The sequence below is a fragment of the Nyctereutes procyonoides genome, unplaced genomic scaffold (genome assembly GCF_905146905.1).
Source record: "Nyctereutes procyonoides isolate TBG_1078 unplaced genomic scaffold, NYPRO_anot_genome, whole genome shotgun sequence".
NCBI classification, from domain to species: Eukaryota; Metazoa; Chordata; class Mammalia; order Carnivora; family Canidae; genus Nyctereutes; species Nyctereutes procyonoides.
The window spans coordinates 59,326,861-59,351,121 of record NW_026575146.1 but is presented as its reverse complement, the minus strand read 5'-3'; the positions used below and the strand labels follow the sequence as shown (position 1 = coordinate 59,351,121).

The following is a 24,261-nucleotide window of genomic DNA, read 5'->3' as shown; positions in this document are numbered from 1 at the left end:
TCTTATCAGGCATATTACTTATCTCTGTTTTGTTTAGGTTCCTTGCTGTGATTTTTCCTGTTCTTTCATTTGGGATATAGTCCTCTGTCTCTGTTTTGTATAACTATCTGTGTCTATTTCTCTGTGTTAGGAAAGTTAACTATGTCTCCTGCTCTTGAAAGTTGTGGCCACTAGGGTGTGGAGTGGGAAAAAAAAAAATTTTTTTTTTAATTTAAAGAAAAAGAAAAGAAAGCTGTGGCTTTAGGAAGAAGAGGTCCTGCAGTGCCCTACAGTGCTCTACAGTGCAGTGTCTTCTGTTCACCAGAGCCCGGCCCTTCAGAAATGTTGCATATTTGTGTTATGTGTGCCCTCCTGTTGTGGTTGAGCTGCTTTTGCTTTCAGTCAAGTCATCTGCAATAGTTCTCTTTGCCTGTTGTGGGCAGGATTTGGTCCCTGTGTTGTTAGTGAGCCAGTCTGGGACTGCCCTGAACTTGAGTTGAGTCAGACTACGTGTTTGGTAGAGCTGTGTAGCACCAAACTTCAGGGTACTCTCCTCACTTTGCCCCCTAGGAAACTTTCATTAATGGGGCCTGCTATCAGACCAGGTATATGCCCCAGCCTGCTGCTGGGGCTCAGCTGGAGTGGTATGTGTGGTTATCTTCCCCTCTCCCTGGGGCAGGACTCACTTTGGCAGGAATCACTGTTGGGGCTGCTCACACACTGCCAGACTTGTGACACCACTTTGGATGGCCTCTGCCCAAGGGCATGTTGGAGGGCAGGGTCCACAGGAGAACATGGGGTGGGTCACATAATGCCAACAAGGTCTGCATGGTCAGCTGCAGGAGGAGACCCATAGCTCCCAGGAAGACTCCTGTTGAGATTGGTTGAGTTAGAGGGAGCCTAGCTGTATGAGCTTCTTATATATTTGGACATTAACTTCTTATCACATATGTGATTTGTAAATATTTTCTCCCATTCTATAGGTTGCCTTTTCATTTTGTGGTTGTTTCTTTTGGTTTGTGGTCATCTTGCTTGTTTATTTTTGCTTTTGTAGTTGTGCTTTTGGTGTCATATCTATAAAATCATTGCCAAGACCAATGTTAAGGAATTTCTGCCCCCCCACCCCGTATTCTAATAGGAGTTTTATGGCTTCAGGTCTTACAACTTAAGTCTTTAATGTATTTCAAGTTAATTTCTGTGAATGGCATAAGACAGGAGTGCACTTCCATTCTTTTGCATATAAATATCTAGTTTTCTCAACACCATTTATTGAAGAAGCTGTCTTTTCTCCATTCAATATTTGGCTATTTTGTTAAATATTATGTACTGTATACAGGTGGGTTTATTTATGGGCTCTCAATTCTGTTTCACTGATCTATCTTTGTGTTTTCTGCCAGTGCCTTACAGTTTTGGTTATTATGGTTTTGTAATATAGTTTGAAATCAGGAAGTGTGATGTCTCCAGCTTCATTCTTCTCAGGATAGCTTTGACTGTTCAGAGTCTTTTGTGGTTTCATTTCAATTTTAGGATAATTTTTTCTACTTCTGTAAGAAATTTGCCTTTGAAATCTCAATAGGAATTGCTTTGAATCTATAAATGGCTTTGCGTAGAATAGACATTTTAACAATATTCTTCATTTTACTCTATCTTTTAAAAAATATTTTATTTATTTATTTGACAGGGAGAAAGCGTGAGCACACAAGAAGGGGAAGCAGTAGGCAGAGGGAGAAGGAGAAGCAGGCTCCCTGCTGAGCAACAGGCCCCAGGTGGGGCTGGATCCCAGGACCCCTGAGATCATGACCTGAGCCAAAGGCAGACAGTTAGCTAGCTAAGCCACACAGGTGCCTCCATTCCACTCTGTCTTAAAGGCTCTGTGAGATTATTTCTTTAAGTGTCACAAGTGGAAAATGCATCCCCTATGTAAAAATTATAGATGTTTTATATTAAAAACAGAACATCATAGCAATTTATCCATCTCTCTGGAGTATATATGGAACATATAAGTACGTATGATTATAAAGTAAACACAGAAGAAGATGAAATTTGATAGGAAACTCAGCTAATTTCTGAGGTTTCAAAACTTCAGTGTCTTTTATCTTGATTTTTGTGGTTCATTTTAGAAGATGAGGTTATCACAGAAAAAGAGTCACATATTCATGTCCTGAGCCCTGTGAGAAAATTCCATGCTTGTTAAAATAAGTTAGGACATCTACAATTCCCAGAGAAGTCTGACAGGACTTAGCATTTCTTAAAAATTCTTAATTCTCTGAGGATAGGAAAGAACTTCTTCAAATCTTTCTTCAAATAGGGCTCATTTCATATCAAAGAATTAACAAGCCTCCTTAAGCACCTAACAACAGCCATGGAGTAATTAGGCTCATTTGGGGTTAGGGCTCAAGATCTCTTTTATTTTTAAAACACTTCAGATTTGAAATGCCTTGTCAGAACTAGAAAGAACAAAGACAAATTCCTGCTGCATGCAGATATGTAGAGAAAAAGATAAAAAAAAAAAGAAAAAGAAAAAGAAAACTTCTTTATTTGCCTCTTTCCTTTCCTTCTTGCTAATGGTTCCTTATTTTTATTATGCTATTCCTTTAAGTTCCTCTTTGGGATTTTTTTTTTTCTACTTTCTGTTTTGAGAGATATTAAGAATACATCTTCCTAAGAGCTCCTGATGTTTAAACTTGGGGAAAAGAATTGTGTTGTTTTAGCCAAAATATCCACTTGTTTTAAATATATATGCCTGCAGCTCCTCCAGGGGACTAGGTGGCCAGGGAGTGTGGCCTGGAGAAGTGCCATAGCAGTGTGCACTTTCATTTGGCAACATGATGGCCATCCATCAAGTTTATAAAGAAGTTGCAGTCTGTGCATGCAGAATTCAGTCACCACATTCTCCTATTTGACCTGATTTTAACACCAGTTCTGTGAAACTGAGACTTCCAGTGCCACTTTATACTTGAGGATTAAATTGCAGACTCCCATGTTTGGGAGATTCATGGTGATCTTATCCTCCTCCTCCTTCCTGCATCTTTCGCCCTGTCTCCATCCATACATACGTCTCAGAATGCCCGTGTTCTTATGTGACAGGCTGAGATCCCCCACTGTTGACTGGTCCACTGCTGATCCATGAAATTACTTTCCCCCATGTCATAGTTTATTGGCCTAAGAATGAGTCTTTTACCTGAACAGGTTAATCAGGGTGTATCTCTAGGTTTTTAAACACTAGAGCTGAGGCTTCAGCATCTCTCCAATGGCATAGGTTTTAGAGCATTTGTCTCTACCATTTCACTAAAAACATGCTTGTCAAGGTTACCTGTGAACCTTTTGTGGTCATAACCACTGGCTCCCTTGTTAATCTTTGAACATATCAAGAGCATGTTCTCACTTCAGAGTCTTTGTGTGCACTGTTCTACCAAATATTCTTATTACTCTCTCCTTTGTTCAAATAATACCAAACATTAGAAGACTTTCCCTGGCCACGTTTATAAAATAACACACAGCACCACCATCACCACTACCACTTGGCACTCTCTAAGTCCTTATGCTGGTTATTTTTCTCCATAGCAGTAATGACTACCTGGTATATCATTTGTACATTTGTATAGTGTGCAACTTTCTCCGTTCCACTAGAGTATAAGATCCCCGAGGGCAAACACTTTCCTTGTCACTACTAGGCCTCTAGTACCAGAATAGTGCTAGTTGGGCTCTAGAGCGTAGCTGATTGAGGAATAAATAAACATAAGTCTAGAGCTGTAGGAGACTGCATTTCCTTGCAAGTAGAGAAAGCCAGCATAAGATAAGAGAGAACAAAGCTAGCATGCTGGGAGGAACAGAGGCCAGGTGAAGGATGAGTCCTGGTTGAGCTCAATTTCCTGATTGTTTCTGATGCTCAGGTGCATTTCTGATCTGCTGCAGCTTGATGGTCCAATCCTTCCAAAGAGTCCATGGACCTTTGTGTTTAAATAGCCTTGAGTTGGGTTTCTGCATCTACCAGGGTCCTAATGAATAGACCAAAGTCATAAATACAGAAGGAGCTATAGGCAGGGCCAGAACTCAGGTTTTGGATTTTCAATTTAGCATCATACCAGGTGTTTCTGCATCTTCAAGCTCTTATGTAATTACAGGACCCAAAGATATTCGTGTCCAAATCCACTTGAAACAAGGCCCCAGAGGGTGTCAAAGATGATGAGATCCTGCTAAACTTGCTAAATATCTGTTTTCCTCCTGCCAGAGGGTGCAATCAATATTTTCAGGATCTGGAAAGAAACAACGTATCATCACTGAGTGTTCCATTATCAATCATTTCATGATGATATTAAGAATAGCATTTTTTAAAAAAATTAATTGCATAAGTGACAGGAGAAACCCTATGGCATGATGTTAGAAGGAATGTTAGAGGCCACTTCATCCATCTAGAGAAATGATATGATTGACTTAAGATAACTTGGTTAGTGCCAAAGCTAGTTCTAGAACCCCAAAATCCAAGGCTGTTTCACTTTAAACTCAGGCACTTTTTGCTATACAAGATGCCCAATTTTTCCTTTTTCCCTTGTCCTTTCACTCCCACTCTGGTCTCTGAGGTTATATACAGCTATGTAAACTCTATTAATAATCTCTTCATCAATAAATTGTGGATCATGCTATTTAGTTGTCTCCAGAGAGTGTGATGACACATTTTAAATGAACTCAGGGTAACCAAAGATTGTATGTTGGAAGACAATCTCACACAAGCTGTGAATGAAATATAAATCATTCCAAACTCAGCAATTTAAGGACTCACCCTTGTAAAAGAATAATAACTTTAGAATATGTCCCAACATATTAAGGGTTTAATGAGTAGACAATTTTTTTATAATTCTGTTTTAGAAAAAGAAATTATCTCAGAACTAAATTCTATTTTGTATTATCTGTCTAGCAGATAAAACAGTCTGGAAAAAGGTATAAATTACCTAATGAAGTGGAAAAACACTAAATGCTTCTTAATTATTGATAGTTTTAGAAAGGTGGATGGTATAAGAATAAGGAAGAGCTACAGCAAACACTTGGGAGAAATAAAAAAAAATGTATCTAAATATATGCATGGCTCTAGGTTATATGAAATCAAAATTTCTTCAAATTTGAAAATCCCACTTTAGGAGGCCAGCAAAGGAATGTATCACCTTCAACCGTATGACCTTTTTGAGTAACTCTACTCATATTGAAATCATGAGAGAGAGAATCTAAATTGGCCTAGTCTGGAATCCACTGACCACACCATCACATCCACTGATCAAAGGAGAGCAGGATATATTCCCTGCAATAGCAGAGTTGTAGTTCCCCAAAATAGAAGTAAGAAGAGCTGCATGCTGAAAAATGAGAAATAATAGGTGTCCTCTAAAGTCCTCGGGATTTGTCCCTTTGTCATTTACCCCATATTGTCATAATGTTTTGGGAAATAGCAGAGTATAGGGCAAAATGACCTGGACTTGGATTCTGAGACTTAAACTTGACCTTCATCTCTGTATAACATTAGACAAGTCATCTCTGTATAACATTAGTCAGGTTTATAACCCTTTGGGGCCTTAGTTTTCTCATCTGTAAAATTAGAGAGCTTTAATGTGTTGTTACAAAGATTTCTTCCTGCTTCATATGGTAAGAATTTATGGCCCAAACTTGGGCGCTGTCCATGGTTCTGCCAAGTTAAAGTGAAATCTTTATAACTGTACTTCAAGGTTTTATTATGATAAATAACCCCAATTAGAGTTTATTCTGGTTAAACATCAAGATTCTGATGGTGTGGATTCAAGCATATACCCAAACTGGAGTGGGAGGGAGCTGTAGAAGAAGTCTTGGATTGGGAGTTACGAGATGTAGTGCAATGCTCATCTCTGGCATTCATTTACTTTTCTTCAGTTAATGCACCATGATTTCCCTTTGGTTAGTCGGTCTTCTGCCATCCAATCATACAATTCTGATAGAGCCAACTTCACCCTCTATGTCCCCCCTTCATTTAGCGCACTTTGTCACAGTAAGGAATTGTACAAGATCACAAGTGGGGCTGAATCAGGTGGGATCTGTAAGGAGTTGGCTTTAGAGACCAGTAACAGTAAGGGAAAGTCTACCTCCTTTTGGAGCATGAATAGGACAGAAACAAACTAAAAAATAACATAAGAGACAAATAAAGAAGGACCATGACATTGTATAGGTTTTTCTTATGTGCTGAACAGAGGGCTGTGTTCAGGAGATTGACTGCATCCCATAATCTCCCATCAAAAGAAGAGATAGAGGAAGATGTCCTCCATGAGGTTATCCACTGTTGAGAAAATTTCAATATCTCTTCCAGCAGCTCAATAGTACTTAGGGTCAATGACTAGGATAGAAGGAGAGTAAGGTTGAGGAAGGGTCACTTTTGAGTAAGAATGAAGAGTCCAATTTAAATTCAATATTCGCCAAGATTCTGGTTGGAACAACAGACTTGTTTTATATACTTGTTTTATAACAAGTACTTACAGTAGTATGAGGTAAATACAATCAGGTGTGCAAGATATTGTAAGAACATAATGAATGAACATTTTGGTAGTGTTGTGGGGAAACTGCTCAGGGATAATTTCCTGGTGGAAATAAGAGTTGAGACATTGTAAAATAAATATATGAGTTAGGAGAGTGATGCATTGCAGGCATAAGGGGCAGGAGCAGCAGAGTGACAATCAGTGGGCATGTTTGCAAGAGTCAGTAGGTGTGTTATTTCAGTAAGCAAATTGTTTACTGCAGCTGGAACCTAAGTACAGGCAAGGACAGATAAGGAGAGTGAGCTGGAGAAGGAAGCAGGGGACAGATCATGCAGGGCCTTTGATACCGTGAGAAAGAACTTGAACATTTCCCTGCAGACCAGTGGTCACACATTGGTAAACCATAGGCTAATTTTTACTCTCCAGTGTGTTGTTTGGCATATACAACGTTATTTTAAAAATTGAAATGTTTAAAGTTTAAAAAATTTTCACTTTGGCGGTGGTTTCTTTTGCTGTGCAGAAGCATTTTAGTTTCATGTAGTCCCACTTGTTTATTTTTTATTTTGCTGCTTGCAGATTTAAAAATTGGGAGTCTTCATGTATCAAAAATCTGTATTTCTGGTCTCTCTAAAAAAAAAAAGAGAGAGAAGATCTAGCAATCCTGGACCTATACTCTGATATGGTGAAAATTGCCTGGAGATAAATAATAGGTATTCTTCCTAGACAGGGCATATGCATTTCCAGCTCATCACAGTTCCCAATACTCTCCCGGATTCCTCATTTGGCACCTAGTTCCTCTCTCTCTCTCTTTGTGTGGCCCTTGTATTAAAGAGAGTATCTGGGGACCCCTGGGTGGCGCAGCGGTTTGGCACCCGCCTTTGACCCAGGGCGCGATCCTGGAGACCCGGGATTGAATCCCACATCAGGCTCCTGGTGCATGGAGCCTGCTTCTCCCTCTGCCTATGTCTCTGCCTCTCTCTCTCTCTGTGACTATCATGAATAAATAAAAATTAAAAAAAAAAAGAAAATGAAAATAAATTGATTTAAAAAAAGAGAGAGAGAGAGAGAGTATCTGCAAAAGGACTCAGTTACCTGCATCCAGAATTTAAGTTGCCACTAGTGTGGTGTATGCTGATCAGTAGGTCATTTAGTTCTGGTGCTTAGTTTCTCCATTTCTTAAATCCAGACTAGTTAATTTCCTGCTCCATCATGCTATGATGCTTTTATCATTAAAACAATGATAAAAATGCTCTGGTCTTATACAGTTTTCACAGATTTCATGTGCTTTTTTAATGGCCTCTGTGAGATAAATACTGTGTTCTCAATTAAAGAGATGAGTAAACTGAGGTCCCGAGAGGCCAAGAAAGAAATCCTGTGCCCTTCCTTCCTTTGCTATGCAGCAATGTTATGCTTGGATTTCTCTTTTCTGATATTTCCCAGGGTTGGTGCAGCATGAGTAAAATAATAAAATGCAACCAATTCGCATATATAAGATAAAATATATAAGGTGTAATTCCAAGGCAGTGGGGCAGTTCCCATATGATAAACAAAAAATTGTAGCTTTATCTTTTTTTTTTTTAACTTCATGTGTTTTATATTTTTGCATCTTGGGGAAAAAGGAACTGAAACTGAGCTCATAAGAAGATTTTTACTCCCTTTTTAAAGATAATTTATTCAAGCATAAAATCTTTGAAGCAATTTTGTAATCAAGTCTGAAAACAGAAAAAAAAAGATTTTTATAAAAAAAAAAGTCTGAAAACAGTTTACAATCCTCAGAGGCAGGAAATCAAGGACTAGTTAAAGTGAAAGGGTATATCTGCAGGGAATGCAGATATCACTGGTTCCATATATACCAGGGGCTTTGGCTCTTCTTACATGGTCCTCTGAAGGGAAAGGAAGCTGGACTTCTAGTGAGGCACTGACCTGCTGTCTTCACAATAACCAGCCAGGTAATGGGAATACCACACTTGTGAAGTCATGTCCAGCAACCAGATGTTTTGTTTCATACGGGTGAATGTGAAGTTACTGGAAATGAGACTGCTATACAATGGAATCACTAGAAGTCTGGCTTAATGATTCACATACAACAGAAAGACCAGAGCTCAGAGCTTATCATTCCTATGCTTTCAAGAAAAGTGTGTGAACTGGAAGACAATTAAGATCATGATGCTAATCCAGATTGAAAGGATACAGGGGAAGATTAGAACATGATTCCATATCACTTCTGATGGGAGAACATTGCTTAGGTTTCTTTATTATTGTGTATGTGAAACAGAATAATTATGCTTTTGTGAATTAAACAGTGTATATTATTTTGCAGAAAAGCTTTTGTAGGCTTCAGATGCTGATTGAGGAAACGGCAAATGAGCTGAATGAAAAACCCAAGATTGCATCTCAAATAATCAGCTCCCATCGCTTCTTCTCCTCATTGCTCTAGGGATCAACCATCAGATCAAATTTCTCTTGGCCATAGTCCTATTCTTTAATCCTTCCCAACCCTCCTCCTCTGTGGCAAATCACTAGTGCCTCACACAGCTATAGGAAGTCAAGTCTCCTTGATTGTGTTGTGGAGAAGCTTGGTATAGAACTGCTCTGCAGCGAGACTCTAGGCAGGGACACACAGTGGAATTGTAATGTCTATCTCAGAAGAAGTAACATAATTCTGTCTTCTTTGAGCCTAGTTCTTTGAATCTAGACTCACTAAGCTAGTTCCTTTTCCTTGGGAAAACCAAGACCTTTCTGACAGAATTCCCAGGGCAATCCAGACTTTAGGTCAAATCTGCTTTCTTTGCAATCACTTGACACGTAAGTGTATTATTCCTTTCCCTGGACCTCACATTCACTTCCTGAACTGGCCTCCAGAAACATGTTTCACAAGTGTTTTCTCTAAGAATGTCCTCTTGATTCCCTTAATCCCAGTTTATCCTCCTTTTCAATCCTGGTTATTTTCTTCTCTGTCATTGATACCTCCAATTTTAGTGTCTTTAATAGGGTGCCACTTGTTTTTTTTTTTATTTTTATATTTTTTTTTTGAAAAGTAGGCTCCATGCCCAAAGTGGGGCTCGAACTCAAGACCCTGAAATCAAGAGTTACATGCTTTACTGACTGAGCCAGCCAGATGCTGCCCTCCCCCTACCCATCCCCCTCTTCTCCCCCTCCTCCTCCCCTTCCTCCTTCTCCTCCTCCTCCTTCTTTTTCTTCTTTCTTCTTCTTCCTTATTCCTGGAAGAACCTTAAGATTCCTTAAGAACGCTGCATTTTCATTGTGTCTTTGTTGTTGCTTTTAACTCATGACTGGGAAATTCATTTTATGAGAGAGGAGACTTCTGGTCAAATTGGAAGAGTAAATTCATATTTTGACACACCTCTTCTGCTCCAAAATGCTGATGCAACAGATAAAATATAAAAAAAAAAGAAATAATATTAAATTGAGCCTTCTGTGATTACAGTTCTTATAGATTAAAATCATCAAATTTTAGAAATTTTAAATGTTCATCTTAAAATAGAAATGGACTGAAAACACAAGATAAATATCTCTGTGTATCAGAAATGGACAAACAATGTATGTGGTGAGTGAGGCTGGAGTTACAACTTTGCTGCGTCTGGAAGCAGGCAGTAGTAGCAGAAGTTTGACTCTCTTGGGTAACAGCGACTTGAAAATACCTCGCAGGAGTTGAAGGACTGGACACAGGATTGTTACTTGAAACCAGGTCTTCGAATGGGACTTAATATCTCATAAAAGAAGATTGGAGGAAAAATTGCTACCAATGAATGCTTAGATCCCATGCATCCTGGAACACACATGATATGGGAGGAAAGAGGACATGGGCCTAATGCTTTGACCAGCAATGGAACCAAACTTCTGCTGACTCAGCAGCTTGATTGGCCATATCCCAGTTGTCACCCCAGGGCTTCTCCAACCTGTCCTTATGAGGCTGTGTTCTGGATTGGAGTCTGGGGCACCAAATGGAGGCAGCTTCCAAACTCCTGGAATGAGGGGTGGACAGCAAAGAGGGATAAAAGGAAAATGAAAAAACAATCTTTTCAATTTAAAACAAACCTACAGGGGTGCTTGTCTGGCTCAGTCAGTAGAGCATGTGACTCCAGATCTTGGGATTGTGAGTTCAAGGCCCATGTTGGCTGTAGAGATTACTTGAAAATAAAATCTTAAAACAAGCCTGTAATGTAATGACTACAAACGTATGAAAGAATCTAATAGTAAGAAAGACATGAATTCATTAGGGAATGAAACTAATTTATTAATTTGTTTAATGTATTTATCTGACAAAGACTATAAACTATGCATGTTTAAGGCATTCAAGGAGAAAAAGGAAGGCATAAATTTTATTGAAAAAATAAATTACAGAACAAAAGTAACAAATGAAATCTGAAATGAAAAAGTATGCATTAGATAGAAATCCTGGAAAACAGACACAATGAAAGTCTTTGGAATATAAAATTTCATACTTGTAGGGAGAATTAATGAATTGGAAGACAGTGTGAGAAATTCACTTGGAATGCAGCACAGTGAGACAGAGGGATAAAAAAATCAAAGTGTGTGGAAGGGATGATACATTTAAGTTGAGAGGGCTGGCATTGACCATTGTGTTACGTTTTGATGGTGTGTTATGACCCCATGTATATAATTCTTAAAAGCAGGCCAGACAATGCTACATGTTTAATGAAGATCTATATATGCAGTAGGATTATATAAAACTTGAAATGATAAACACCAAATTTCAGGTAAGCTGTTGCTTCCGAAATAGGACAGGAGTCAGCATAAAAAATGTTTCACGTTGCCACCATCTCACAATCTCTTTGGCTCATTCCCCGCTCCTTAGGAAAATGAATATCCATCTTCATATTTTCAGAGTTTCCTCTTGTTGATTATGGGGAGAGGGACTTTTCTACGACATGGACAAATACAGTCTGTTATCCAGCCTTTCGTTGCTTTTAGTGATACAATCTTCATTACTAAAGAAGCATATTGGGGATGCCTGGGTGGCTTAGTTGGTTGAGTGTCTGACTCTTGGTTTTGTCTCAGGTCATGATCTCAGGGTCATGAGATCAAGCCCAATGTGTGTTCAAAACTCAGCAGGACCATCCTGCTGAGCAGGATAACCTTTGCCACTCCCAGCCCCACCCCTGTGTGTGTAAAAAATGAGTTCTTCTTTCTTCTTTCTTATTCCTTGCAAGAACCTTAAGATTCTTTAAGAACACTGCATTTTCATTGTCTTTGTTGTTGCTTCTAACTCATGAATGGGAAATTCATTTTATGAGAGAGGAGACTTCTCTCTCTCAAATAAATAAATAAATAATCCCCCCAAAACCATACTAGTTGTATCTATGATTTTTTCTCTTTAAACACTATCTAAAGAAAATATGGCAAAATATTAATATTTAGTAGGGTGGTGTGCTGGGTACCTGAGCATCTGTTATTTTTGTTTCATTATTATACTTAATAATAGAATGAAAATATTTCATTTGAAGATAAGTTTATAAAATAAAGAAGAATAAGAAGCCATTTAGTTAGTGTCAGTGTTTGGGGCCCTGATTCTGGAATCAGATTGCTTGGGTCAGTCCCTCACTCCTTAAATACTAGTTATATGACTGGTCTCTCTCTCTGCTCCAGCTTCCTCATTTGTAAACTAGTTGTCATCACGAAATCTACTTCATGGAGGTACTTGAGGATTAAATGAAAAAGATTGCATGCATACCCACAGAGCTAGAAGATTTGGGCAATATAGATATGTGGAAAGAATAAAACAGCCTCATCCAAGTCATACTAACGTCTTCATGGGTATACACCTGTGGTCTTTTTCCTGGATATGCATATAAATATAACCCTAATAAATCTAAGCCCCTCATGCAGCTTTGGTCTAGCTAGCAAAACCTGTATTCACAGAACTCAAAATTTTTATTGCTGCTTCTGCAGAACCATGAAAGGGTTGAAATACATTTCTCTAGTGCGGTCTCACAGCTGTTTCTTCCATCCCATTTCCTCGGACCCTGTGCTATTCCATATCCCCTAGAAAACTCTTCTTCTTCCTCAGCTCAAGGTACCTTTTCTCTTTATTGTAGCACTTTATTATGTAGATGTGTTGTCCTTCTAGATGGCCCTCCTTCTCCTTAACTCCCTCTTCAGTTCATCTCTCTGCATTATTCTGATTACACATTACAAAACTCAAAGAATTTATCTGAGAAAAACAGAACTCTTTGCTTGAGGTAAGATGTCATTGATGGAGACCATAAAGGTAGCTTGGGTATCATGGCAGCAGTGGTGTTGGGAATCTGAGCAAAGACTGAATTTGCTCTGGAGGTGTACAGAGGAAGAATGTGAACATTATGATGTTATAATTTTGATTATATTTCCTATTAACATGACATCAGACTGTTTATATTAATTTGAAACCAACTTCTAAATATATACAAAAATGTCCCTTTGATATTTTTCAATAACACCATTTTCCTTGCATAGTTTCCTGTAACACAGAGTAAACAATGTTCTATGGTTATTTCCAAATTTTTAAACAATGCGTTGATGACCTCCTCATAGCTGTATGTATATTTATACCTTAATTCCTAGAAGGAAAAAAAATTCCTAGAAGGAGCATTGTTGAGTTCAAGGATATATCAGATACCTAAGGCTTTTTCTATAGTAGAAAAAAATATTGGGGCGCCTGAGTGGCTCAGTCAGTGAAACATCTGCCTTCAGCTCAGGTCATGATCTTGGCATTCTGGGATGGAGTCCCCGTGTCAGGCTCCCTGCTTAGCTGAGAGCCTGCTTCTCTCTGCCAACTACTCCCTTTGCTTGTACTTTCTCTCTCTCTCTCTCTCTTTCTCTCTCTCTCTCTCCTTCTCACTGTCTCTGTCAAATAAATAAATAAAATCTTTAAGAAAAATTCAGCACGAGTGTTGTGAGTCACAAATAGTTTTTTTTATAGTTTTTTTTTTTCAAATATTCACATTTGCACTGAATATCCTTAAAATAGCTACAGTCCACAGAAAGTCTGGGGGGAGATTTTTGTTACAGGCTGTTGTGTCAGCCTTCTTTGCTGAGATTTAAAAATAAAAGAGCCTTTTCAGTGGCATGGCAAATCTGTCTTTAAATACTAGGTGGATGCAGGATCATATAAAACTAATATTGAAGGACTTTTTTAGGGGTATTTGGGTGGTGCTCAGTTGGTTAAGCATTTGCCTTTGGCTCACGTCATGATCACAGTGTCCTGGGATCAGCCCAACATCAGGCTTCCTGCTCAGAAGCCTGCTTCTGCCTCTCCTCCTGCCTTTTCCACCCCCCACTGCTTGTGCTCTCTCCCCCCCATCTTTTATAAATAAATAAGTAAAATTTTTTTTTTAAATAAAGAGGATGCTTTTTGAGGCTCTTGTGACAAGGGTCAGGAGACCCAGAGAAGGGAAAGGGACGTTGCTTTTACTATGTTAGAAAATATAGTCTGTGTTTCAAACAATAAATTTACAAACAGATTTTTGGAACACACGACTTATGTGTATACTTCCTAATAACTTTCAGTGGCTTTCGATTGCCACCAAACGTTCGATCTTTACATGGTATTCAAAGCCTATTTACTTCCCAGATTTATGTCTTACAGGTCCTCTTCATAACCCTGTATTACAGCCAACTGAGCCATATGCACTCACTCACCCTGCATTGCTTTCCAACTGTTAATACATTTGGTTAAGTTGCTCCCCCACTTCTGTTTGTTAGAATCCTATCCTACCTTTGAGAATCAACTGTAATATTTCCTGAGTCCCCTCAATTAAATATGACCACTTACTCCTGTAAATATCAAAGGTACTTTATTCTTTATTTTTAAAATGATGACATTTATTGAGCAACTCCTAAATAGTGACCTTTACTAAGCATTTTGCAGACACTGTAATGTAATCCTCATGACAGTTATATGGGGAGAGACATTAATTTTACATGTGGTTCTTTGCTGGAACTTGCTCTTTCTCTATCCATGTCTGAATGTAGAGAGAGAGACAGACAGACAGACAAGGTCCTAGAGTAACACTAGCAAACATCACTGATAGTTACATTTATGTAAGTCATGCAAATTCTTTTTATAAATACAGAGTGAAATGTGGACATAAAATGGTTCTGCCATTTGGATGGTGGCAGTAGGTGGTATTTATGTAAGAACTAATGACAAAAATTCATGGCTAGCAATATGTAAAATAAATTTTCTTTGCAGTAAAAAAAAACAAAAAAAAAACCAAAAACAGCCTACTGCCTATTTTTGTACATGGAGTTTTATGGTGACATAGCCATGCCCATTGATGTACATATTGCCCATAGCTGCTTTTGTGCCACAATGGTAGAGTTGAATAGTTGTGACACAGACCATATGGCCAACCAAGCCTAAAATATTTGCTATATGGCCCTTTGCAGAAAAATATTGCCATCCCTTGGGCTAAGAGGATGGTGGGACCACATGATGGAAGGATCCTGAGTCCCTGATTGACTACTTGGAGCAGAACAGCTTGGCCCCACACACCACCAATCTGAACTGACCTGTGATGGAAGTAAGAAACAATTTTTTATTCTGTTAATGCATCAAAACTTCTGGGTTGTTTGTTCCAGTAGTTGGCCTAGTCTCACTAACGTGGGAGCGACATAAACACGCTAACTATCCCAGACAGCAGTCAAATGGTTCCTCTTCCCGTGACCCAGGAATGTGGGGAGGTTGTTGCTGAGTTCTTTTACTGGCTTCTGATGCCTTTTAAAAATTACAGGTGAGTATGAGAGACATTCTAGGATCTCAACTCAGCAACATGCTCCACAAACTAACTTTCATGACGGCAGCTGAGAAGCTACTGATTTAATCTAGTAAATAAACAGCTTAGGAAAAAATATTCCAGGGATTGCTGAGGCATGTACTTGGCTGGTGGTCAAGTGAGAGAGGTCAAACTGGGAAAATCTGGGAAGCCCTTCTATGTGCCTGGCTTCTCCTGAGTTAGAGGAACTGAAACTAAGGAATATCCTGGTTTGATCACTGCTTCTTTTCTTGGAAGAGCAGTGTGTGACATGCTTTTATTTCTTCAGGGAAAACGCTAGGGGAAGAAGGAACTCTGAGATAAAGATAAACTTTCCTAGGAACTCTGGGATATTGAAAGTGACTACAATGTCGCAACGGAAATTTGAATTAAGTTGAGGGCCATTGGCAGCTTATCTTTGGCCTGTATTTTGTTTGGAAGACGAACAACCTAGTTGGTAATCTATACATTCTCCCACAACGGCCATTTGGGTTTCTTGCCCCATTGCCTTCCTGGGGGAGAATGAAGATGTTAATCTCCTGCAGGCTTTGTTTCTTTGCTTTAACAGAACATAGTGCTCTTGGAACAATAAAGCCAGTTATAGATTAACTGATCCTGACGTCTTAGTTTCATGGAACCATCAAAGTCCAAGTTGGATAACTATTGCTAAGATTATTTATGAGGGCCCTACCCCGTTTTCCATGCAACAGAAGTCTGTAGTGACAACCCTGCATCTTTCCTCCTGCTCCCCCCTCCATCTAGGCTGAGGATTGCAAACTGGCATCAGCAGCCCACATTCTTCCTACAGATATGTTCTGTTTGATCTGCATAGTGTCTTAAAATTAGAGTGACTTCATACAAAAGTCCAGGTCTAAATTTCTCTTAAAAGTTAGGACAGCCGAAAAATATTGAGGGCCCATGTTCCCATCCACCAACAATAATTCAGAGCTGGAATTAAATCGGATGTCCCTTCTAACTGGATGTGGTTACCAACACTCTTCCTTTCCTTTTTAAAAAGATTTTATTTATTCATGAGAGACACAGAGAGAGGCAGACACAGGCAGAGGGAGAAGCAGGCTCCCTGTGGGGAGCCCAATGCAGGACTTGATCCCAGGACTCTGGGATCACGCCCTGAGCCGAAGGCAGACATTCAACAGCTGAACCACCCAGGCATCCCCCAACCCTCTTTCTTATCTTAACTCTGTTGTACCTCAGTCTTTCCCTGCCTGATATCTGTAGACATTAGAGTTCCTGGTTCTCACTCCAGGTCTCCTTACTGTCTCTGCTTATTTCAATTTTGTTAAATAAAAAAGAAGAGTGGATGAGGATAACCTAGATAGACATCATAGATCTACCATTATGTGACTTCAGGCAAGTCATTTGATATCTCTAGTTTCCTTATTTATAAAATGCCTAAAGCAAAAAGTGGACTGTTCAGAAAATTAGCCAAGGAGATGCATGAAGAATGGGCCTTAGTTTTAGGTTTTAACTTTCTTCTGCAGGACCATTACATCTCTTTCTACCTTGGTCACCCTGCATCTAGTCTTTTCACTCTTCCATTCCATAGCTTTAAATGTTTTATGTACCCTCCAAACCCACTAAACACCTACCCTATGCCTGGTATTGGGTTGGAGACTTAGTGGTCAGTGATAATAGACTCTGTCCCTATTCTCATCAGACTTAAAGTTCTAATGAGGGAGGTAGACATATCAAATAATCCACACAGATAAATGTAAAATTTTCACTGGTACAACTGCTATGAAAATGACCTTCACATTAAGAGACCATGTGATGAAGCCTTTGATGAAAGTGGAAAGGTCAAACAAGGCTCTCGAGATCTGCAGGATAAGGAGTTGTATGATTGGAGAGAGGTTTGAAGAATATTCTAGGCTGTGGAAATAACATGTGTAAAAATTCTGTGGGGACAAGAAACATGGAAAGGACAGGGAAGAAGAAATCCAGTGGGTCAGGTACAGAGGGAATAAGGAAGAGTGGGGGGTATGTGGCTGGAGAGGAAGGTGGATCAAATAGCATTGTGTGCTGTGCTTAGGAGCTTTATCTTTATCTTAAAAGCACTGGTAAAGCCTTGGAAAATTTTAGCAGGGGGTTTTATGGAAAGGTAAATCACTCTGTAGTGTGGAAATCAGATGGGAAGAAATAGCAGGTCAAATCCTATGAAATTTTCACTTCCAGACTTATTTTTGTCCTAGAAGATGGCTGATAGAGTTGGTGCAGGGTAAACCAATTAGGGGACTGGGGAGAGATGGCCATGGTTTGGACTAGGATGGGGTATTGGAAATGGAGAGGTGGACAGATCTGATAGATATTTACAGAGTAAAGTCAATGAGCCTTAGTGACAGATTGGTGTAGGACATCAAGGATGACTCCCGGACATGTGTGCCCCAATGGGAAGTGATATTATATGTAAATAATTTGGTGAGCAGCCAGATTTGGTGAGCAGGGATGATCCACATGGAATTCAAAGTGCCTTTGCAACAACCAGGAGGAGATGGCCTTTTAGAGCATTTTTACAGGTATATCTTGCCTTGGCTTTAGCTGGATTCTAGGAGGCATTGAGTAACCCTAGACTATGTTAAATTACCAGCTAGAGGTTCTACATCACAGAAGTATTATAAGTTAAAGCTCTAAACCTATGTGTGGTGTAGACTCGAAGTTTTGATATTCTTAGGTGACTTTTCATACCCCCCTTAGAACCTCAGGCAGATGATGTGTTTATGAAGGAGTTCAGTTTCATTCTTTTCCTCTCTTAGGGTTAAACCTACAATTTATTTTAATTTATTATTATTATTTGTAGGCTTTAGATATCTATCTCCCTTGCCCTAGAGGGCCTACAACTCCATCTGAAACTCCTGTGACCTCCTCCTGGAATCAGCTCATATTTATTTCTCTGACTTGATTTCGTGCCATTCTTGGCACCTGAGGATTTTTTCTTATCAAACTTGGCTATGTGAAAAATAAATTTGTTACACCATGTTTAGCATTTCTGTGTACAAGGAGCCTATTCGGATCAGCTCAGTGGGCTGGGTGGTCAGAAGTGATATAGTAAATATTCTATACATATTATTAGAATGGTTATATAATGAAGTATGGTGTGCTATTCTGTAATTTGACTTAAGAATGCATCTCTTGTCACAAGACAGGTAAATCCTGCAGGCCGGTTGCCATTTGACCTTGCTATTAGGCTTCAAACTCACAGAATATAAAAATGTGAGCATGACCTGAATCCTGGGCTTGAGTTTCAGTGCCAGGGCAGTGTTCATAGGTGCTCCAGAAAGACATTTTGATCTCCAGCCCTCATCACAAAACCTGACACCCAATGGTTGCTAAATGAATATCTGTCCAATTAAACAGGAGTTGAAAAAAAAAGTCATAATTGGAGAAGATGGGAATTCTTGGCCTATCTTTCATGATGGAATAAAATTTCTGGGGTTAGGACAGAGTTGTAATCAGAATGTTTTTTCAAGACCCAGAATGATGTGTCATCTCAAATTAGCATCCATCTCACTGTCTGCCCCCCACCCATCTATTCCGGAAATACAGATGACAATGATGCTGTTTGAAGTTCTTAGATAAAATCTTTATGGATGATTCATTTTCATTCATATAGCATCTATTGATTATTTACTATGTCCAAAGTTTTTCTTGGTAAGGTTCTATGAGGTATAAAGTGATGACTAAGACCCAGGCTCTCCCTTCAACTACTTAACAGCTTAATGATAGGGGATGGGGACAGAAGTGTACAATCCACTAGAATAAAAATACTCCTTATCAAATGCTTTCCATGTGCCAGGCACCATGCTAAGAATTTTAAATTTCATTTAAGCCTGTGAAGTGGAAACTGTTATTGTGTCCATTTTGTCAACAAGGAAACTGAAGCACGGAAAGATTAGGAAGTGTACACAGGCTACACAGCAAGAATGAGCCAGAGCCAGAATTGAAACCTAATCATTCTGATCATAGACCTCAAGAATTCAGATATTCGGGTGTACAGAAGCCCAAATAATCCACTATGGAAGATGATATAGGCTGTAACAGATATTCAAGCTCAGGCTGACTGCACAAAGGTGGGGTTCAAGAAAAGCTTTATGGAGAAGTTATGGCATTCTGACAGATAGTGATCAGCGAAGAGCTAGGGGTAGGAAATTATCTGAACAAGGGCAGAGTTCAGAAGAAGGCACCTCAGCATGTTTGGGAAACTGTACATAGACAGTCCAATGTGGCTGTGTGTGGGTTCCTTGTATAAGTCAGGAAAGAAGAGTTACTTGGGAGGTAAATTTCAGTTATAGGACCTTGGAGCTGGGAGCAGGGAGGGAGTGTGCCATGTTTTTCTCACTATTGGTCATAAGTAATAGTAAAGCCAGTAGACAATTGAAGCCTCTAGAATGAATTTGGGCTACTCTGTTTCAGAGTGGTAGTGAGGACTCTATCTCAAAGAAGAAACTAGATGACTTCAGATATTTCTAAATCTTCTCTGGAGTTCAACGTAAGCCTTCTTAACCTGGGGGGCTCCAGACTCATGGATGAGTGTCAGGGATCCGAGAGCCTTAGGGAGTTATGGGCAAAGTTGTGCATTGTATGAATATGTGTGCTTCTTTTCTAGGAGGAGGTGGTTCACAAGATTCATCTCTTGGTCTAAGGGTTCATGGTCAAAGAAATATTGCAAACCATGGCTCCAAGGAGAAAAAGCCAGCATCGATCTCAGTGGGGCCTTCCTTGGAGCCAGGAACTGGAAGCAATGCCCCAGTGTGTGTCCTAAATCTTTGGGATTCAAAACTGATTTTGAGTTCCTCACTGACAAACAGAGCTTTCCACAGAAATATCAACACTGTGCCTCAGCAGAAGCCCTGCCTCAGGCAGCTTCTGCCCCAGGACTACAGGTTATCTGGGTTAGCAGGCCCAGTCCTTAGCAGAAGGATTAGGGAAGGCAGATCTCATTGTAAAAGTGTCAGTAGGAAGTGGATCACTTTTGAACTTCTGTCCCTGGAGGTTTACAAGGGTAACAGGAAGCTACAATTTCCAGGAAGATGACAGCTGTTTGGAAGCATTTCTGCCATTGCACTTTTAACCCAACCCACCAGAGTCACTCAGCATAAAACAGGCTTGACAGCAAGACAGCTTGTGGGCAAGGCCTGTGAGAAAACCCTTCATTTACTCCTGTTTGTCAAGTCTTACCTAGCAGGCCCTGCCATCACAGACACCAGCTGAGGTGACTAGGGTAGGAAGGCAGAAATGCCAGTGATGAAAGTGAGGTTTCCAGGCAGATCCTTTGATGCATAGAAATAGTTGTGGTGGTGGCTGGTGTGGTGGTCAGTGGCGTGTTTTGCATAATGATACTCTTTGATAAAGAGAGACGGAGTCCTGTGTGCATTAGTCAGGATTAGGACTGTCTGCGAGTAACAGAAAAATGGAAGACAACAGTGGCTTCAACATGATAGAAGTTTCTCTCTCTCACATAAACCCAATCTGGAGTCCAGCAGCCCAAGACTGGTTGGGTAACCCCGTGCTCGGCAGGGGAACCAGCTTTACCCTTGCTTGTTTCTCCACCAAACCCAAGGAACTACTTCGTGATCCAGGATGGCTCCCCAACCTCCACCCTGGAGGAAGAGAAAAAGAGGAAGAAAGGAGCCCCTTTATATTAATGACACTCCCGCAGAGGCCTCATGTCACAGTTCTGTTTGCATGCTGTTTTCCAGAACATACTGATTACAGCTAATGTTGACATGGTTGGAATCTTCTAGTCTTACGCTCGGTCATCTAAGTGTCTGGTGAAACACTGGGGATCCTGTTCCATCTACATTTGGACAGCTAGAGGTCTCTCAACACTGTCCTTAGGAAAGATGGAATGTTTTGATGTTGTTTTGATAACTCCAGAGACCTTAGCAAACCTGATTTGCCTTTATTGTTTAGGTGATTTAGTTGTTCCTCCCCTGCCACGGAGAGCAGCTTCATAGAGAGAGTATCCTTAATTTTTGTTATGAGGACATGAGAAGCAAGATGTCTTCATTTACTCATTCATGTAGTCACTCACTCATTCATGTGTCAGTACTGTCATGTTGGATACGGTTTGCTGTTCATCACATTTATGCTTCCTGTCCAAAGTGTAGAGTTATTTCTGGAAAGTAGTTGTCCTGCTAGAGGCAAGGTTTCTCTGCCTCTAGCATCGAGGTGGGCTCATATGACCAGGTTCTGCCAATGGGATGTGAATAGAAGAGATGCGTCCCTTCTGGGAGGAGGTGCTTAAAAAATAGGCAAACTGTCTTTAACACCTATTTTCCTGTCTGCCTCTGGGGGCAGGAGACCCTGAGATCTAGCAGCTGGCAGAGACACAGGTAGAAGTTGCTTGGGCTCCAGAATCACACCAGGGAAGACTGCCCACCAAATATCCACACTGGACTATTGTATTGATGAAGGATCAACTATCAGCTAAGGCTTGGTACGAGGGTATGCAGCAGGTCACCTGCTTTCCTGTGACGGTGGTTAGCTCAGCTCCCACATCAGAACTAGATTCAAATGCCATGTGCAGCACTTACTAGCTGTGAGATTGAGAGTTCAGATAATTTCTCTTAATCTCTAATAACCTCTCTTTTCTCATTTATAAAATGTGACTTACATACTACATACAATGTGTGTGTGTGTGTGTGTGTGTGTGTGTGATGCTGGCACCAAGTAAATGCTTCAAATATTAATTCTTATTCTTATAATCACATACTATTGGGCTACTCATTTTCTGTTTATTAGGGTAGCTTTTGCTCATTTGGAATAATCAGCTTATTTACTTAGTTCTTCTCTTGTGCCCTCAACTTGTGGGTCTCTTTCTCTGCTAAATGGTCATCAATGATTCTGTAGAGCAGATGTCTCCTTCCCCACCACTTTGTGGTAGGCAGAAGGCCCCTGAAGATGTCCCTGTCCTAATCTCTGGAGACTGTCAATATGCTACTTTACATGGCAGAAGGAATTTTGCAGCTGTGATTAGGTTAAGGCCCTCTAGTTGGGGAGATAATCCTAGATTACCTAAGTGGGCCCAATGTAATCAGGAGTGTCTTTAAAGATGGTAACAGCAGTTTAGTGCCACCTGCAGCCCGGGGTGTGATCCTGGAGACCTGGGATCGAGTTCCACATCAGGTTCCCTGCATGGAGCCTGCTTCTCTCTCTTGCCTGTGTCTCTGCCTCTCTCTCTCTCTCTCTCTCTCTCTCCCCGTGTGTGTCTCTATGAATAAGTAAATAAAATCTTAAAAAAAATAAATAAATAAAGATGGGAGAGGGAGACAGAGAACCAGAAACGGAGATATGATGACAGATGGGTGTTGGAGTGGCTTGATTGCTGACTTGGAAGGTGAAGACCGCAAGCCAAAGGGTCTTAGAGCTGCCTCTAAAGATAGAAAAGGCAAGGAATGGGCCCTGCCCTAGAGCCTTTGGAGGGAGCACAGCCCTGCCAAAGCCCTGGTTCTAGCCTAGTGAGACACACATCAGACTTTTCTCCTACAGAACTATAAATAATAAATTTATATTGTTTGTCATTAAGTTTGTGGTAATTTGCTACAGCAGCGATTAAGTCAAATCATGGGATGCTTGGCTGGCTCAGCTCTACCTTTGGCTCTACCTTTGGCTCAGGTTGTGATCGTGGGGTTCCAGGATAGAGTCCCACATTGGGCTGCCTGCATGGAACCTGCTTCTCCCTCTGCCTCTGCCTCTCTCTCCCTCTATGTGTCTCATGAATAAATAAATAAAATCTTAAAAAAAAAATCCAAATCATGTCCTTCCCCTAACATGCTGTTGCAATGTGCATGCAAAGCTCTTTACTGAGGTGGGAGGGGAGATCTCAGAAATGAAGCACAGTGCCGGGATAAGAAGGGTGGAGTCACTGGCTACCACGAGCTCTCCCTGCCCCACACTTGGAAAGCTACTCCAAGGTCTGGGGCTTCCCTGGGGGTGGGGTGGGGTGTGTGTGACCCCACCCTCCATGGATCCTCTTTAACTCCTGGCCAGACTTTCTATCTTTGTTTTGTGTCACGGATACTTCATGGTCCACCCCTGCCCCCTCCCTGCACCACAAGCTATGAGCCTCCCAAATCATATAGTGGGTGACCTTTAAGTAAGAGCCTGTCTCCTATTTCCCTGTTGGCAGGGCTCTGGCTTTGAACTTGAGCAATCATGGATTCCACACTTGTGATGTGAGCCCTGAGATGTGTCTGCCCCTCCCACCCCTTCCAGATAGCAACATATAAGAGCCACACTGGCACCTTTTTTTTTTTTTTTAGGTGAAATTCACACATAAAATTAACCATTTTATTTTTTTTAAGATTTTATTTATATGTTTGATAGAGAGAGAGCGAGCACAAGCAGGAGGAGTGAAGAGGGAGAAGCTGGCTCTTTGCTGAACAGGGAGCCCGATGTGGGGGCTCTATCCCAGGACCCCTGATATCATGACCTGAGCCAAAGGCAGACGCTTAACTAAGCCACCCAGGTGCCCCAAATTAACCATTTTAGAGTATATCATTTAGTGGCATTTAGTACATTTGTAATGTGTGCAACCATCACCTCTACCTACTTCTAAAACATTTTCTTCATCACCAAGATGACAAGGGATAACATGTTTGATAATAGCAAGGTGGTGGTGGAATCAGCACCTCCCACAAACTTTTTCCACCTGGAGAAGATCCTAAATATGAATAATTTAGTGGCACTGGGAGAATGTATTAATTCTTCAATTCCTTGGCTGAATAATATTTCATGATATGGCTAATCACATTTTGTTTATCCATTCATCTGTCCATGGATACTTGGGTTGCTTCCCCCTTTTGGCTATTGTAAATAATGCTGCTATGAACATTTGCATGTGAGTTTTGTTTAAAGACTTCTTTTCAGTTCTGCATGGACCTGTATTTTCATATCTCTTGGGTATCTTCCTAGCAGTGGAGTTACTGGGTCATCTTGATATTTGATACCTGCTTATTTTGTTATCAAAGGTAAATATCTCCAGTGTCATCTTTGTGGCA

At 40.3% G+C, this 24,261-nt stretch overlaps 1 protein-coding gene across 7 annotated transcripts in view; it reads left to right on the top strand.

The window, feature by feature from the left end:
• The window catches only part of GLIS3 (GLIS family zinc finger 3), a 621,575-nt gene that overhangs the window by 14,179 nt on the left and 583,135 nt on the right, over positions 1–24,261 (top strand). For 6 of the 7 annotated variants that reach the window (XM_055311375.1, XM_055311373.1, XM_055311379.1 and 3 more), the window contains exon 2: positions 14,880–15,013. The exons of the other annotated variant lie outside the window; for it this stretch is intronic. The gene's annotated coding sequence lies outside the window, so the exon portion shown is untranslated. The remainder of the gene's footprint in view (positions 1–14,879; positions 15,014–24,261) is intronic. 7 annotated transcript variants of the gene reach the window in all.